This window comes from Pseudorasbora parva, chromosome 3, assembly GCF_024679245.1.
Source record: "Pseudorasbora parva isolate DD20220531a chromosome 3, ASM2467924v1, whole genome shotgun sequence".
NCBI classification, from domain to species: Eukaryota; Metazoa; Chordata; class Actinopteri; order Cypriniformes; family Gobionidae; genus Pseudorasbora; species Pseudorasbora parva.
This window is the reverse complement of record NC_090174.1, coordinates 30,553,107-30,571,477: the sequence shown is the minus strand read 5'-3', so window position 1 is coordinate 30,571,477 and position 18,371 is coordinate 30,553,107. Positions and strand designations below refer to the sequence as shown.

Below are 18,371 nucleotides of genomic sequence, written 5' to 3'. Positions count from 1 at the left end.
CGCCTGTTTGTACTTAATAAACCTTTGGCACGCTCACAAGGTTTGCAAAAAGTAAACAGGCTAAAACACTCGAGGTTAGAGCCAGGGCAGACGACAGTATGAAGCGTACATTCTGCATAAGATGGGCTTACATTTGGAAATATATTACAACTACATTTCAGTGGTAACACAGAAGGTGTTGATCATCATCTTTCAGTATTATTGTTAGCACTACCTCGAACTAAAGCGCGTCTCTCTTCGGAGCTGTCATTTTATTAAATGAGCCGCGGCAATGTTTCAAATGAGCTTCTAACGCTAGACAAATGCCTTTATTTTCAACGCGATCACCTTGTACCCAAACCATTTCAAAACTAAGGAGCCATTTGTTTGTCGATTACAAACAAGCTCCTCTGCGCCGCATTTGCGGGACTCATGTTTCGCGCTGTAGGAGATTTTAAAAAAGTGACGTGAGTGGAAGGGAGGCAGCGGCGCTGGGACAGTGTGTGTGTGAGAGCGGGAGGCAGAGTGGCAGAGAGATCATAGAGAGAGGCGACAGAGTTGGGAAAATGCAGGCGCGGCTCGCAGCTGTTACTTCAAATAGCACAGCATATTTGAAACTAATCGGTTAACCGGTTTACAACCGGCTAATGAGGCTCGGTGGTCGGTCAAGAAAATGTTTCGTTTTCGCCATCCCTACTGGCGAGCCCTGGCCTTTACATGTCAGAGTCTGGTTAGTGATCACGAATCGTAGTACAACACCTCAAATAAAGGATTCTTCAGCCTTTACAGTGTGCCAAGTTATGTTCCGTTGGACACATACACATAATCAATATAATCTTTTATATTGATTATACAGCAGTGCAGCCTAGTGAACGTGTCCTTAAATGGACAGTTCACCTCTAAAATTATGTTAATAAAATCAAATAAAAAAAGACATTTAATACAGTAGGTTTTTTTTATCAATGTGGTATATTGAAGACTATGTAGTTTTAATTTTAGCATACATTTATTTATTCAATTTTATACTTAAAAGCTACTGTACATCTTTCTATATATTTATTTTATATAATACACTGGGAATGTGTACAAGGGTTTTTTAAGTAAAGATTTAAAGGGGGGGTGAAATGCTGTTTCATGCATACTGAGCTCTTTACACTGTTAAAGACTTGGATTCCCATCCTAAACATGGACAAAGTTTCAAAAACTAATGTTGGACGTTTGATGGAGTATTTCTGTGTTAAAAATACTCCTTCCGGTTTCTCACAAGTTTCAGAGAGTTTTTTTCGAGTATGGCTCGGCTTGACGTTAATACAGCGGAAGATCCTTGTATGGGCCGTACGGGCTCTTCTCCCGGTAGGGTGCCCGCGCGTGACTAGAGCGAGAGAGGAAATACACGCCCCATAAACACTCTTTCAGCTGCAGATCCAGTCGTCGTTATAGTCCGTGCCGCGCTCCACTTTATTCCTATGGGTGACATCAAGCGACTTCAACGCTTCAGCACAGCATTCCGGGAAGGCAGCGCTGCATTTGAACCGATTTGAACGCAGAAATGACAGGAAGCTTCACAACATCGCTTCAGTCGCGTCGCAAAGTGGATCTCCACCGTTCACTGCTGCCAGGACTTTACCAAATCATACCAAAGAAGTGTGTTTTTGACAGAGTGGTCCCAGCGATAAAGGTTCGGTCCTGCTTTGGAAGCAGCCGGTGAGTAAAACTGCTTCAAATGTCTGTGCTGTTGGCTATCGTCACGTGAGTAAACATCAGTAAACGACACGATCGCGTGCTTCGTCATTCAAATGCGCTAACGGTTACTCTATTGTTGTTCTATGTATAACGTTACACTAGTCTGACGTGCAAAACCGTTTTGCTTGCTACTGCTAAGGTTTAGTAGCATACAATAGTCCATAAACCGAATCATGTCCTCATAAACTGGGAGTAATGACACCAAAAAATGCTGACAGGCCACTAAATACAGTACATACCACAGAGACGGACGTCCTGCTGTTGCTGTTTCTCCTGTTCAATTTATTTCAGCCTCCGAATGATTCTGGATCATATATCTATTAGCTGAGATCGATAGCCATTGGGCTTCTCCACGCTTGAGGACGTCACCCCTTTGCGCGCTCGTCATTCTTTAGCTCCGCCCACTCAATATGCCAGGCGCTCGGTTTTTTCCGGAAAGACTCGTTACAGCCCATATTTGTTTTATAAATATAAAAGAAACTAAAGACTTTTCGGAGATATGAAGGATGCAATACTACTCTATAGGTACTCAAGATTGACTGAAACTGAGTGTTTCACCCCCCCCTTAAGTTTAAGTAAGGGTTTTCACGTGTATTAAGTAAAATAAAGAAAGAGTATTGCATAAAATAAAAAATTCCTTAACCTTTTTCTGTTCCTGTCGCCTAAAAATATAAAACTCGCCAAAAAAAACTAACCGAAAAACCGCGGTTAAAAACCGAGGTATGTATTGACAAGACAAGACAGAGCTTTTGATATGATGATATTGGTATTATTTTGATATGAAACAACAGTCTCAACTTTTAAAATCTGTCAATTTTACCACAAAATTTTGGAAACAAATCTGTCATGCAACGTTAAAAAGCGCTTTATTATAGCATCTCAGGGCGGCAGTGGCCCAGTGGTTCATGTAGGTTGTCTACAAACTGAAAAGTTGGTGGTTCAATCCCTGGTTCTACCTGACCAAGTGTCGAGGTGTCCATGAGCAAGACACCTAACCCCAGCTGCTCTCGACGAGCTGGATAGCGCCTTACACGGCTGACTTCGCCATCGGTGTATGAATGGGTGAATATGAGGCAAAAATGTAAAGTGCTTTGGATGGACATAGGGTCTGTTAAAAGCGCTATATAAATGCAGTCCATTTACCATTACCATTTAAAGCGGCACTTGAACCGATCCTCTCTTCCTCTTAACTACTCGTTACAGCACCAAATAAACATAAATCAACATCAGAAGGTATGTTGAATGATACATTACAACTGCAGAAAGATGTCAATAATACAGCTTGTAAACAATGTCAACATAATGTTGCATTTACCTCAGAAAAGCCATTCAATGTCCATAAACTTGACAGTCAGCTAGACATTTGTATTCTAGAGAGAAGCATTTATTTTAAAATATACACTATATCAAAAAGTTTTTATAATAGCATTTATAATAGCAAATCTGTTAAAGAAATATACCAGCTGACTGAGTTCCTTATATAGTTTAAAGAATTAGTTTAACAGTAATATGTAGAGTACCTAATATACAAGTTAATATTGAATCAAACTGAATCTATATATAATAAAAATTATATAATAATAATAATAATAATAATTCACAATTAATTTAATGATTGAAATTTGTGTCAGGGGCAAGAATTAAAAACACAGTACCAGTCATTGTAGAAGTTGGTCTATTGATGACTTCTGAGGACAGAACACCTGAAAGAGATTAATTTGTATTTAGCTGACTCGAAGTTTATTAAATCAACATCTTCAAAAGCTGTGATTTCCTTGCTTATTTATAGTTAGAATGTTTCACTCAATATAAAAAAAGAAGAAGTAAAAGCTGAATAATCAATCAAAGCTTTCTGATTAATTGCTGAAATAATTGACTTTAAGTCGATTAATCTTTCTAATTAAGGATGTAAATTTACACAAATTCCCATGATTGAACAGCATTCCAATTAACAAACAATTAATAGAATAATCATTAACCTTAAAGGGATACTTCACTGCTTTTTCATATTAAACTATGTTATTCCTTTAATTAAAACGAGTTGATACATACCTCTCTCGTCTGAGTGTGTGCACTTAATCTCTCTGGCTTGCGGTGATATTCTGATAGCATTTAGCTCAGCCCACTAAGACCAGTTCATTCACTATGGTACCAAACAGAGATCAAGTTAGAAGCAACCAAACACCTTCACGTTTCTCCTATTTAAACACAATTACACTAATAGTTGAACATTCGAGCATGGTGACACAAAATAAAACATGGCGCTTTTCTAAGCGGATTAAAAAGGAGAACTATAATGTATGGCAGAATAGCACTTCTGAGAGTACTTCGACTCGGTGCAGTAAAAAGACTCGGCTGAAACATCTTCCTTCACATCTCTCATTTCTGTCAATAGGGGGGAGGGGGAGATGTGAGGGAGGATGTTTCAGCCAGGACATTTTACTGCCTGAGTCGAACTATAGTTTCAAATACTGTCACGGAGACCGCTGAATGTGCTATAAACGGTATCATGTTATCATTGTTGTATTGTATTTTAATTTAAAACACAAATCGCAATGTTTGCAATAAAAATTATCACCATTTAAAGTAAAATAATCCCAAATATAACCACGGCGTGCATTGCTGGTCAGCATGACTAAAGTTGGGTCTTATAAGATCTTATAAAAATTACTTTAAAGTATACAAACAGAAGGGACAACCGGCAAGAAGAAATGTGGCTTATAGTGTATGGACTGCTTTGATGTTTAGATAAAGTTGTGGAGAAAGTATTCACAGCGCTTCACTTTTTTCACATTTTGTTATGTTACAGCCTTATTCCATTCATTACATTAAACTTATTATTTCTCTCAAAATTCTACAAACAATACCCCATAATGACAACGTGAAAGAAGTTTGAAATATTTGCAATTCATTTAAAAAATAATAGTAATAAAAACATAAGTAAGGCTACATAAGTATTCACAGCCATTGCTCAATATTTAGCTGAAGCACCTTTAGCACCAATTATAGCCTCAAATATTTTTGAGTATGACGCTACAAGTTGGCACACCAATTTTTGGGCAGTTTCACCCATTCTTCTTTGCAGAGCACCACCATGGTGGCTGAGTAACACTGGCAGTGGTCGTCAAACTATTTTTTTTGGTATGTGAATGTTAAACAAATAATAGGTTTGCAATTAAAGGACAACTCTGGCAAATTTTTAAGTTTATCTTGATCGTTTTATCTTTGTGAGTACAGTCTATAGGAAAAAAAACGAACCGGATTGGTGCTTGCAACACGGAGTTATTACAGTTAATGCCCTGAGCCTCCCCTCAGCAAAAACGGCAGCTTTAGGGGCATAAACGTAAAGGGTGTCTTTGGGCCTCTTAACAGACACAAAATGCAATTAAAATGTCTGTCCAACATGAACAGGTCCCTTACATGACAACGAGATGCGTTTAACCACTTAGCCATACCTGCTGCGCTATATTTGAAGTAACTGCCGCAAGCCGCGCCTGCAATTTCACAACACTGTTGCATCTGATCTCTCTGCCGCTCTGCCGAAAGGCTTGTTTATACTTGAAGTGTCCGCCTGAGCGCGAGGGTGCGTGCGGCAAAAACGACATTAACATGGAGGGGGCGGTCGTGCGCGTTGTGTCCGCAAAACCTCATTTCGCCTGGTGGTGTGCAGCGGATTTTTTGTAACTCCGCGCGCAGCTATTTTTTTTATTGAATCATTTCAAATTTGTGATATTTTTACCTTTTATAAAGGACATTTCCCCCATAAACTTATCAAATATAGGCTATGCTTCAGGTTTAATTTTATATTGTTACATTTGATCAATACATTAAATTAAATTAAGACACTATAAGGGCTGTTAACAATAAAATTAAATAATTTACACTGAAAAATTACTACTAAAATAAACTGCATTAAATAATGTTTTGAGATTTGTAGTTTTGAATAGACAAAAAAGAAATGTTGGAAAGTATGTTTAAACATGAAACTAAACCTCCAGTAGCTGGCAGCAGGTGACCGTCTTAATGAGTCAGCCATTGAGTCGTTCATTCAAACGATTCATTCAAACACTGAATCGTTCTGTAACACACTTGTTGCTGTGAAACTGCTGTGTGTGAACGATTTTAACAGTGCGACCTTGTTATCGTCATTTCATCATATATTATTATCCACTATCGATCGCCACTTACACTAAATTAATGCACAATCATTCTTGCATTTTGGTGATTCGCTAGTTATTTTTTGTTTTAATCAGGCTCTTGTCCGTCGAGGAAAGTAAAATTATTTTTCACTTGTCCCTTCAAAAAATCCACTTGTCCCGGACAAGCGTTAATGTCGAGCCCTGATTTAAGAGATCGTTAATTTAGTGCATATTTTGTTCTCCTGTCACAAGTAATAAAATCAAGCCAAGGTTTACTGAGTTTTACATGATTCTTTTGTAGTGTGGGTTTTGGTGAAATGTACTAAAATAAATATAATCACCTGTGTACATTAGCCCACTTCTTCTCAACGCTTTTTCCTGTTGGTTTATAGAACAATTTCTCCGAGTCCCCCTTTGTCGTTTCAAAGAATAGCACAACGGCGAGAACGTCAAGTATAAACGCCTCGTCCATTTGGGGAGGAGCGCGCGTGGTCAGCGGAGGCTTGCGCAGCAGAGCCAGGCGAAAGTATAAACAAGGCTTTTCACACACACAGACAGACACACACACACACATGAACTTTGTTCACACAGCGCTCATCCCGGTTCGAACCCTGCAATGTTACTAGGTCCCCGACCAGGGTTCAATTCGGGAATCAATTCCGGGACGTGGTTCCTTTCACACAGAAGGCGACCCGACAATGTTCCGGGAATATTGCGGGTCCGACGTGCAGTGTGAAAGGGGCTTAGGAGAAATTACATACTTTACCTTTAGTCATGTTTCTTGGCAGCAAAAGTGTGTGAGTGTGTGTGTGTATGTGTGTGTGTGTGTGTAAACATAGGCTTTATAATTATTATCAGGAGATAAACGCATTAGGGTGCTTTCACACTAGCACTTTTGAAGCGCACCAGGGTTCGATTGACGTCAGAGTTCGGTTCGTTTGAATGATGTGAACGTGGTCTGCCGAACTTGGGGCGCACACCCGAACCATAGGCTACCCGAGTCCCCTTAAAGAGGTGGTCTGGGCTTCAGTTCATGTGAACTCTGGTACGGGTCATTGTTGATGTGGACGCAATCGTAAATCGCTATTAATGAAGTATGATTTGATAAAAATGTTTGTTTTGTGTGTGTTTCACTCATTTACCTGATGAGCGTCACTGACATACTGCAAGCAGAGAGCTGTAGATCAAATTTCTGCTCGTCTTCAGCGTTCTTTAGCATTTGCGATGCATTCGCGGCAGATAGACGCAAGTTCATGTAACTTACTGAAGCTTTGGTAACAAAACCAACGGTTCAAAAACAAGTGACGGGACCTTCACGCTCGCTGTCGTTACTAAGCAACCGGGTAAAGCTGCTGCTTTGATGATACTATATGAACACAGTCTAGCAGAGGAGGGGGGAGCAACTGAACTCGGGTTTGGTCCAGGCAATCAAACAAAGTGTGAAAACCTTACTGTCTCTCTCTACTGGGACAACTAACCAAAAATAGACCCTTTTCACAGACTGTGATGATGCAGTCTGAAGTTCTATCAAGTCAAGTAAGTTAAGTTTTTTCATGTACATTTAATACTATAATATACTCTGTTATATTACCTTTGCATTGCTGCAAGGGTTTTTGTAATGCCTTCCAGGCAACTCATAAACCGTGATTTTCCAACCTTCTACCTGTGAAACTGCACTGGAACGGCCATTAAAACCTAGTTACAATTTCCGGTCCGAATTCGAAGTATGGGCACTCTAACGGCTGATATTGCCCACAACCCATTGCGAGTTGGACGAGGATTCGATTAGAACTACAAACGCGGATAAAAAGCGTTACCGTGCGGTCACACCGCCGCCGGCGAAAGCGTCAAAATTCGCTCTTGCCGCCCTGACAACGACGCTGTAGAAAGCTCCGTGGACGTGCTGCCGCTCTGACGTAGATCGAATGTTTTTTCTTTTTTTAAACTGTATTTAAAGAGGCCGCAAATCAAACAAGAATGTTGATGGATTGGATATACTAACCACAAGAAGGGTATAAATTAACTTCATGAAATCGTTTAAATGTGAAAGTAAGAATTAATTGCATACCCGCTGAACAACAAGCGTTCTAGCGCCTGTAAAATAGTGTTGCGCGACTTCTTAACAGATTCAGATTGTTTTATTTAATGCCATGTGAGCATTCAAAGCTATTTTCATGGCAAAAATTCAACTACAACAATACAAATATCATATAAATACAATAAAAAACAAAACAGCAAGACATATTATACAAGATGTTTTAAATTAACATATGATAAAAAATCCAAAACCTTTTCAGGCATAATCTCATTAAATACGTCATTAAGTGAAGTCGACTTCTTAACAAATTACAAATCACTATGAATGATCTTGTCATAAATGATAGGGAAACCCGCACAGCAATGATCAACCTCTCCTACAATTTGCTTGGGAACTAATGTGGTCGGAACCAAAGTTTACAGGCCTGCGTTATCTGGATTTCTCTCAAGCGCGGCACTTCTACATTCTGACTGGTTGCCGCCTGTTGCCGCCGAACCGCGTCATAGCTCATTACCATAAAGTTGAGCTGATTTCAACTCTCCTCGATGCCCAAATCGTTCAAGACGCGCCGCTCTCACCGGCGTCAAGACCAATCCTGTCCCCCCTGTGAAATTGTGTCCGCTGGTAGCGGTTTTAAATGCCTGATCAAAAGTTGTTATACATGGCTCTGGACAATCAATTGTTTAAAAATAACTAAATAATAAACTAATAAACTATGAATTCATTGCCATACTAAGTACACACGCAAAACATTTATTTGAAATATTTAATTGATTGCTATAATGGGAGCAAAAAAATTCTGAATTATATACTTATATAAGCACTTTAGCTTCAGTTATATACTACTAATATATGAAACATATGCTTTGTAAGACATTAAAGACTATTTTAACACAATATAAACAGCAAAAATCAAAACGCGATTGTGTAAGAATTGTAATCAGGCTCTGAACAGAATACCTATTAAAATTTATTTCAGCCAATAGAATCGCTCTGGGGGTCCTTGCGGACACGATTTCACAAGGGGACAGGATTTGTCATGACACTGGCTCCCATTGAAAACGAATGACTTCCGGCCAGCTTGCCGCTCTCGCCGCCGGCGGTGTGAACGCACAGAAAAAACTACAAACATGACGGATGTGCGAGTAAGACGGTTAAGTAGAGAAGTTTAGAGAAAGGGGTTTGAGTGACCAACTATCAATATTTAACCTGACAAAAATATATTTATTCAGTGTTGTCCACATTATATTTCACCTGCTGTAGCAGCATTGTGAACTTTTTTAATGACACGTTTGGCCATTAACTTTTAAATGCATCATTATATTTAAACTGCAAACACATGAGGAGAGTCTCTGACCCACAAAGACCCACACGTCAGATCAACGAGCGGCTACATTTCACTCCGATACGGTAGGAGATTAAACTGAATGTGGAGGATTTGAACTGTGACGAATCTGACGATGATTGACAGGGCAGATAAACGGTGACAGGATGCACGTAACTAAGCGAGTCCGTTAAAGATGGCGAAGTAGTATGTCCCGAAGCTTGCATACTTTTCTGCTACACACTCAAAAGTATATACCTTTTATTCACAAAAAGAGTACATACTTTTAGGACGTAGTATAAGTAGGCGAATTGGGACGCAGCACGTGACTTCGCACCCGTAAACTCGTACTTGATCGATGTAGGAGTTCTGACGTCACATAGCCCGATCGTGGTGTTCTTTTTACTTATGAACAATTCATGCAAAAATTATCTTTTCCAGTCCCCCCAAGACAATATGCCATTGTGTTTGGTGCAATACCTTTAGTAAAGTCTGGCCCTAAAGGTTCTTTAGAGTCTCTTCTTTTTGACAACACTAACTTATTTATTGACCAAACTCTGACTCTCTTATTAATAGATCTCAAATTTCTTTACCTGCTTGTGTGAGTTTTTGGAATAACATATTTAGTGATATAGAATGGGAAGAGTTTTGGCTTCTTCGACAAAAATTCTTCTTATCTAACAAAGTCGTTGAAGTCTCTATTAAAATTATCCATAATGGTTATCCAACAAATTATAAAATTGCTAAATTTAATAATAGTATTTCACCCGATTGCTCTTTTTGCCTTCAGTATGAAGAGACGATTAATCACTTATTTTGGGACTGTACTTACTGTAAAGTCTTTTGGATTGATTTTTCAAATTTTGTAAAATTTTATTCTCTGAATTTAGATCCTTCTCATTGTAAATGTATTATTAATTTACTGCTTTATTGTGCTAAATTTTACATTCATAAATGTAAATTTAAAAAAAAAAACTCCCTACTTTATTTTCAGGAAAGATTTTGATATGTATGTAAATTCTTTAAGAAATTCCAATTAATGTATTGCATGTAAGACTCTTTCTTGGTGCAAGTCCTTTAAGCTTATATAGCTTGCTTTTGGATTTTTGTAACCCTCATTGTTATTTTGTCCTTTGTAATTGTTGTTGTTCGTTTGCATAATTAAAAAATAAAATAAAAATAAAACGTACGGTGTTTATGGAAGTCATGCATTAAAAAGCTAATCGTTTATTAAAATAAGGTAGGCTATTACTTTAACCTTATTTATCCGCAAATGTTATGCATTATCAGCAGCTATTGTAGCTAGTTTCCAGTCCATTAAATGCAAAAAAATAAATTAATACCAAATACATTTCCAAATATACAAATGATGTAAAATAAAAGGTATACAACTTCTCTTGCATTATGCGCATTTTTTCTCCACCGTTTCCCTCAAATAGACAAGGAGTAAGTTGCTTTGCTTTGTTTACATTATCAATTCCTGGCGCTCATGCAGATTGGCGTGACTTTGCCTGGAACGCTACAAAGCAGGTGAGTCGTGGTTGAAGTAGGGCTGGGCGATATGACGAAATATATCGTCTGGACGATAGAAAATGTCTATCGTTTTATATAAGGCTCTATCGCTTACGCCACGATAAGGCGTTTACGGCAGAATTTTACGTCAAGATGCACCTCACGCCACGGCATGCCCATTCACGCTGCAATACATAAACAAACATGAAGGAAGACGGTAGTAGACGCGGTTCAGACCAGGGTAATTCTCAGAGTAATTATGCCAGAATAGTGGTATAAGCGCTCAAAACAAACTTCAGACACAGGCGCTGCAACGGGCTTTTACGCGTGGCACACTATAGCCATATATTGAAATATTTTAATGGCAGGTGTAGGGATGGCGAAAACTAAACATTTTCTCGACCGACCACCGAGCCTCATTAGCCGGTTAACCGATTAGTTTAAAATATGCTGCGCTATTTGAAATAACAGCTGCGAGCCGCGCTCCCTCTGTCTCTCTCTCGCTCTCTCACTCACACACACACGCGCTGCCGCCTCCCTTCCACTCACTTCACTTTTTTAAAATCCCCCACAGCGCGAGTCCCGCAAACGCGCCGCAGAGGAGCTTGTTTGTAATCAGAGGACAAATGGCTCCTTAGTTTCGAAATGGTTTGGGTATAAGGTGATCGCGTTGAAAATAAAGGCGTTTGTCCAGCGTTAGAAGCTCATTTGAAACATTGCCGCGGCTCATTTAAGAAAATGACAGCTCCGAAGAGACGCCGCTTTAGTTCGAGGTAGTGCTAACAATAATAAAGAAAGACGATCAACACCTTATGTGTTACCGCTGAAATGAAGATGTAATATATTTCCAAATGTAAGCCCATCTTAAGCGAAATGCAAGCTTCATACTGTCGTTTTGCAAACCTTGTGAGCGCGCAAACCCAAACGCTGTGACCTCGCGCCAAATGTTTTTATTGGTTTATTAAGTACAAACAGGCGAGTTATGAAAAATTGAGTGCGAGGGATATGTTCAATCACACAAAAAGATTTTGGAATGAGACGGCCAACTGTAGTAGCGTTTAGTCCACTGTCTATAATGGCCTAATTTAGAGATCACTTTTTTATTTATTTTAACCGACAACTTTGATCGGTTAACGTTGATACGGTCAGCCATCGGTCAAACGTTCATCGGTTAACATCCCTAGGCAGGTGTTAACTTTACCAACAGTCTTGCTTTAAAAAAAGGTTCTAAATAAAATAAAAATGTAGTCCATACTACCTTTATTTGTTTTGTATATCATTTCAAACTGCATTTCCACATTGCAATTTTGTATAGACTATTCATAAACTGAATTAACAGAAAAATTGCTTTATCGTTATGTATATCGTTATCGGGATATCAACTGAGCTATATCGGGATATGAAATTTTGGCCATATCGCCCAGCCCTAGGTTGAAGTGTAATTTACGGGCTCAAAAAACTGCGTGGAACGCAGCATAATAAAATATATTTCTCTAATGTTATTTATCCTAAAATGTTATGCATTTGCAGCTTTTCTAGCATTAGCTAGTTTCCAGTCCATTGAGTGCAATACCAAATAAATAACATGAAATAAAACAGCTTATCTTATCCGCGGTTTTTTCTCCTCTGTTTCCCCCAAATAAACAAGGAGTAAGCACCTTTGGCGATAAAAAAAAAATATTGTAAATGAGCACAAGCACGTGGAGTACCGCAGAAGAAGTGCGGTGCTGTTGCACTACTAGCAGGTCGACCAACTATCAAATGTAAATTAAGTAACTAACGTTACTAATATTATGACAAAAACCCAAAAACCAACCCAGATAAAAAAAAATGTTTTAAAAAAGCATTCTTACGGTAACAAAGCTCATGACGCACAAATTTACACAACAGTTAGGGCCTACGGTGAGTGTGTGTCCGCTTTAGCTTAGGCCTAACCGTCACAAACGGTGTTCTTCGATTGATTCTGGACTTAAAGGTCTACGTAATATTAATACAGTCTAATAGCCTAAGTGTGCTTTTGTAACAACTCGAACAGTGGTCAACAAATTATATTATAACAATTCGGGTTTTCTCTTACCTTTTGACCAACAGGTCAAGCTCTTCACTCAACGCAAATTGGGCGGATCGATTCGCGGTTAACGTTACGTTACGTATTACGAGGCCTCAGCGAGCGTAGCTTTGATGAGACGTATTCTTAAAATGTGCAAAGACCAAAAACCTGCCTGGAACGCAACATAAGAGGTTAGATTTTTATGATTAGCCTATGACAACAATAATTAATTTTTAAACACGATTTATTGTATTCAGTGTTTTTATCATAAACCGAATGTTACCGTTCAAAACATTATCTGATGTTTGAATGCTGAGCAATAGTTAGACGTGATGACTTTGGTGGGCTAATGTAAATAAGCTTCTTTCATATAAAGGATGAAAGGATAAAACAAGACCTATAAACCCAGACTGGAAAGAATTAATCACACACATATTTTAATGCTTTGCCTTGAATATGTACTGCGTATATAGTTTAGGGGAAAGTAATAAAACAATAATGTATGAATATTAATATTGCCTGGGTTGTAGCCAAAAATGTAGGGCATAATGAAATGTTAACAAGCTATTCTAAGACTGTAAATGGTGTGTAGTCTTAATAACAACAATTGTTGCATATAGGATAGAGCACAATCTTGTGTAACCAGACCAAGATCCGAGATAACTTGTTTACTTGCAACTTCTTGCCTAAAGCATTTAAAGTTGTTAATCTACACACATTAATTTTTCCTAAAGAGCTTGCCTTATCAGCCCATGTATCTTGACAGCGCATCTTTGTTTCCAGATGGACTGAAGAACCCTGACTGCCGGAAATTGCTTATAGCAGCCAATATTTGGAGGGTGAGACTAGATAGAACATACTGTATGTGAGAGGAGAACTAAAAGGTATGGACAAAAAAACTGTTATTTTGTTATCCAATGAGGAAAATGTTTGCTACTTATTTTTTTTATAGGTAAATAATTATGTAAAGATAATTTGTATTTACAGGCACATGTGTCACTATGTATTCAAACAGTTGCCCCCTCCCCATCCCGATAAAAATGATCACGGCAAGGGACAATTAAACAACAACAAAAAAAACAGTGCTGCGAAATACTTTTATAAACCAATAAAAACACCATGTTTGTTGTAGTAAAGGGAGCTTGCCTGATTATATGCATCATACTCTGATTAGTTCTCCAGTATAACGGCTCGGCCTTGGACCGACAGCTCTTCAGTATCCCAGGAGAGCCTCACCTAGTTAAGGAGGCTTATTAGATTTGTCCTATGAGAGGAACAGAGAGTAGCTGAAGAGAAACCCGGCATATGGACATAGACTTGTGTCCTGCCTAATTACAGGCATTATCTCATTTGCTATTGTAAGGTACTGTTGTGCCATCTTCCATTTATTTAATTATGCTTTTCACATATTGGCATAGGGGCCATTTGGACAAAATTTCCACGTGGAGGGGGTTTTACACGGTTTAAAAAAAATCTGTCTTTTCAGGAGTGTGCTGCAATTTGTCAAGCAATTAGCCACACTAATTAAATTTTTGTACCTCTAATCAAACGAATATGCTAAAACATTCTTGCTGCTGCCAGTCCGATGTCTGTTCACATTTAACTTGATGGTTTAAAAGAGGCTCCTACTCTGCCTCCCCTCTCCACTTAATCACCTGATTTGCATTTTATATTGGTAAATCAAATTAAGCACCCGTAGCTTTTAACTTGATTGACTGTGGCCAGGTCCACTCAGATGGGACTTTTTGCAGAAAATTAGACCAATTTTAATGTGTGCAGAGCCTAGTTCCCCGCATTCAGCAAATCACATTCACTCAGCTAATTAAAATGATTTTGCCCCCTTTATGTGTGTACGCTCGCATGTGCGTTTGCCAGGGGTTTTGATAGATTTGCCCACCTGGTGTTGTCCATATCCTTTTCATGATTTTATAACAGAGAGTTTTTGTTTCATCTCCCAAAGGAAGGGGCCCAGGCATCAAACGCAAAAAAGAGATATAATAATAAGTCATGGCACTTCAGCCGCTTGCTTTGACTGTGTTATTATTTTACTTTTTGAGGAATAAGCAGTGAATGATCTGATCACTATTGGGAATTTTTTATTCAGATAGAACATAATGTCGCTTTAGAACATCAAGCTATCGATTTATAGGCACAAAAAAAACTAAAGATGATGTAGTAAGTTTAAAGTTAAATTGAATATAATCAATAGGATTTTTTTTTTGCATGTACAAATAATGAATATTTTTTCCTTGAAATCACAACATTAAAAAAAAAAAAAAAACTGCATACAGTATTTGTACATGGCCACTACAAAAATCTATATGAAGGCTGTAATAAAATAACAGGGAAAACGAAGAGAAAGAGAGAGGGGGGTGGAAAAATGATGTGTTGAGGGAATAATCCTGGGCAGGCGCAATGGATGCTGCTCTCGAGGACGAGGCCTTGTGCTGCTGCCCGCGTGCTCCCCGGGATGTGACAGTCAGCTTAATTGCAGCTTTTAGGATCATTACTGCTAGAATGTGAATGTCAAAATGGACAAGGCTCTCAGCCTCTTTGACAAACAAGCGCCTTCCATTTTGCAGCATGAGCAACCAAAGATATGGAATAAGAAAAACTAAAAAAACAACCACAGAATTCAATAATGTTTCTAGTCTGAGCAAGCTAAAATGAATATTTTGTTTATGCACAAAACAACATTGATCACACTGATGGAAGTATTAGTTTTCATTGGATGGATTAAGACAAACATTGAATGACTGGATGTTTAGGCTAGTCCACAAGCTTTTTGTTTAAATGTTTAATTTTTATTTTGTTGGTACATATAATATTGTTGACAAAAGGGAATTTAACGAAGGCTGTTAAAAGCGAATTAGTTCATATGAGGTCCATTGTAATATTTATTCCAGAATTATCTTGAATCACTATTAACTGTTTTTTTTATTTCCTCTTTAACGTGGCTCATAAACTGCTTTTTGTAGCTTTTTATTGTCAATATACCATCACAATAATAGAGGAATAATTTGGTCGGATAATTATTGCTTTCGAAGCATAAAATCATTCCTGTCAAACTAAAGCTTCTGAAATGTTGTATAGCTGTTGAATAGCCGGTATATGCAATGTTTTTCAGATGTAGACATTTTTGTCTGAAGTATTCAAATTCATATGTTACAAACAAATATGAGTGAGTGATTCTGTGTGTAGCCCATGCTTATCGGAGAACCCACTGCCCTCTACCCATCACATAAACTGAAGAGGAGCGGAATCAGTGTCTCTGGGTAATATGCATAATCGCTGGGGTGCCTATTCAGTGGTTTTCAGTCAAGCTTGTTTTTGTTTTTTTGTGTGTTTGCAGAGTGTTTTTGACCGAAAACTCGCATATTGCATGTGACAAAGGTCAATGTTCTCTAGATTTCTACAAGCAGGAGAGCACAGAGGCCAAGTGTTTTTTTGTATTGTGTTGTATGAGAGCAGCCATGATAGTCATAAACAAATCAAAAATGAATGCGTGGATGAAGTAGCCCGTTGTTTTGTGTATGCTTGTGTTTATATAGAGTTGAGTTGGACTGTTCACAAGTAGATCTTGCACTACAAATAGAACAGTTTTCTCACCATTTTTTACTTAAGGCCAGAATACAAGTCACGACTTTTAAAATCGGAAGAGATTTTAAAACACTTCATACACTTGCTGACTTTGTAGATGGTTACAGAGAAAAAACTGAGCATCATACTCTAAAACAATGCCAGACGTTCATGTCATTCCAAACACTCGCACAGATATGCGTGTCATGACTAGGAGACGCATTGCAATTCAAAACAAAATGTGTTTTAGAAATGGCTCATAATATCAATCATGCTGGATGTCCTCTGACTGGATTGATTCAGTCTGAAGCAAAAAAAAAATTCAAAGCCTTTGCCCATCTTTGTGATTTTGTGTGAAAAATGCCAACTCTGCCTGACCAAATTCTACAGACTGACTCTGACTTTCAGCATCTATTTCTGACCTGTCCAGACTGCGAATCAGAGCCAAAAATCTGCAAAAGTTGTGTAGTATATTCCAGCCTTTAGTATCGCCTAGCTATGTACTGCTAGAGGCCCCTTCAGCCCTTCATTTCAAGAGCATTTTTCAAACCTTTAACAACACTTTCTTAGTCAGATCACTGAAATATACTACTCCCCAGGAACTAGCATTATAAAATGTGGGCTTAATCTTTTTTAGTGTGCCATCAAGGAACTGAACTGCTCAATTCCCAAAGCAGGGCTTCTGGAGTGCAACGGTGCAATGATTCAGAGGCAATGTACAGCTGAAGGGGTGTAGGTTAAAAGGAGGTGTCTTTTGGTTCGGTCTAAATGGTCCATATGTAAAGCTGTTTGCGATGTTAAGTTGCCCTTTGTGTGGGCGTCTGCAAAGCAAATAAATAACGTCCCATAATTTGCAGCATGGCAACACGTCGCACGGGGAATGCGCAGGTGAATCATTTGCATTTGAGATGCCCGTCCGACGTAGTCGTTAATCTCTTTCATGTGCACTCGTAAAAGTGCCAGTGTGATGGAGTCAAGGCAAAGCGGCTTATTGGTGGACAGGTTAAATACTAGGACACCAGTGACATGCCTGCTTTCCCACACTGGACCTTGAACCGAGCCGTCTTACAGATTCCCCACGTCATTATTAGGTAGCACATAATCATGTCACAGGGAAAGCAGTTTGTCCTATTAGTCCCTTAATTAGTTGCGGCATCTCTGTTTAGACGTCTGGAATGTGCTGCTCTAAATTAGTTCATTTCACCCGCAATGGTTAGAGTTTACTGATTAAATTAACCCCCACTGTGTTAAACAAGTAGGTCTGCTATTCATTATGATGGTTGTGTGCGCTGGTTAAATCATTTTGTGATGATTGTTATTGGTAAACAATGATGTATATTCAAATAATGGTGATTTTTTTCTTCTTGACACGTAATACTTTTTTGACACGTCCTCTGGTATTGTTTAGCTCTAAATGCTTCTCTTGTGACATGGTCCTTGTTGCCTAACAGAAATATTGATGGGATGATTATTTGGGATAATTTATATGGATCCTCCAGGAAGATGAAGGGTTGTATTCTGTTATCGAGTCACATTTTCTGTATCATTGGACAATTATCCTTCATTGAAAAATCTGTCTCTGCACTTTTGCCTTGTATCATAATATTTTTTGGTCCTTTTCCTCCCAGGGAGAATCAGTATTAGATTCAATATAAACACTCATAATGGGGCTAGTAGAGGATAGTGCAATCTCCAACATAATGCTGGTGTGCGAGACCCCTTACGCTCTTGACAGCCTGAGCAGCCTCATGGAAATATGTCTTTTGAAGATAAATTATGGCCAACGCCTCCAGAATATCTCGCATCTGAACAGCATAGTCTTCAGAACCTTGCGTGTCTCTTGTACTCTTAAAGATATTGGAAAAAATGTAGTGTATCAAGTTTGTGCCCACACAATTTTTTTTTGTGTAAATGTTGCACTTGTTTTAGGTTTAAGTTTTCCATATTTTGCATAAACAGCTCAGCTGGCTAGAGCTAGTCATACCTTGGGGTATGTGAGTTGATAAT

General features: G+C 38.5%; 1 long non-coding RNA gene across 2 annotated transcripts in view; it reads left to right on the top strand.

Annotated features, from left to right (window-relative positions):
• The first annotated feature begins 10,652 nt into the window (after positions 1-10,652).
• Positions 10,653-18,371, top strand: part of LOC137071886 (uncharacterized) — a 55,878-nt gene continuing 48,159 nt past the window's right edge. Inside the window, exons 1-2 of one of the 2 annotated variants that reach the window (XR_010904532.1) lie at positions 10,653-10,753; positions 13,569-13,669. This is a non-coding gene — a long non-coding RNA (uncharacterized lncRNA). Of the gene's footprint in view, positions 10,754-12,854; positions 12,977-13,568; positions 13,670-18,371 lie in introns of those variants that run through there. The other variant, XR_010904533.1, reaches the window with a different exon arrangement.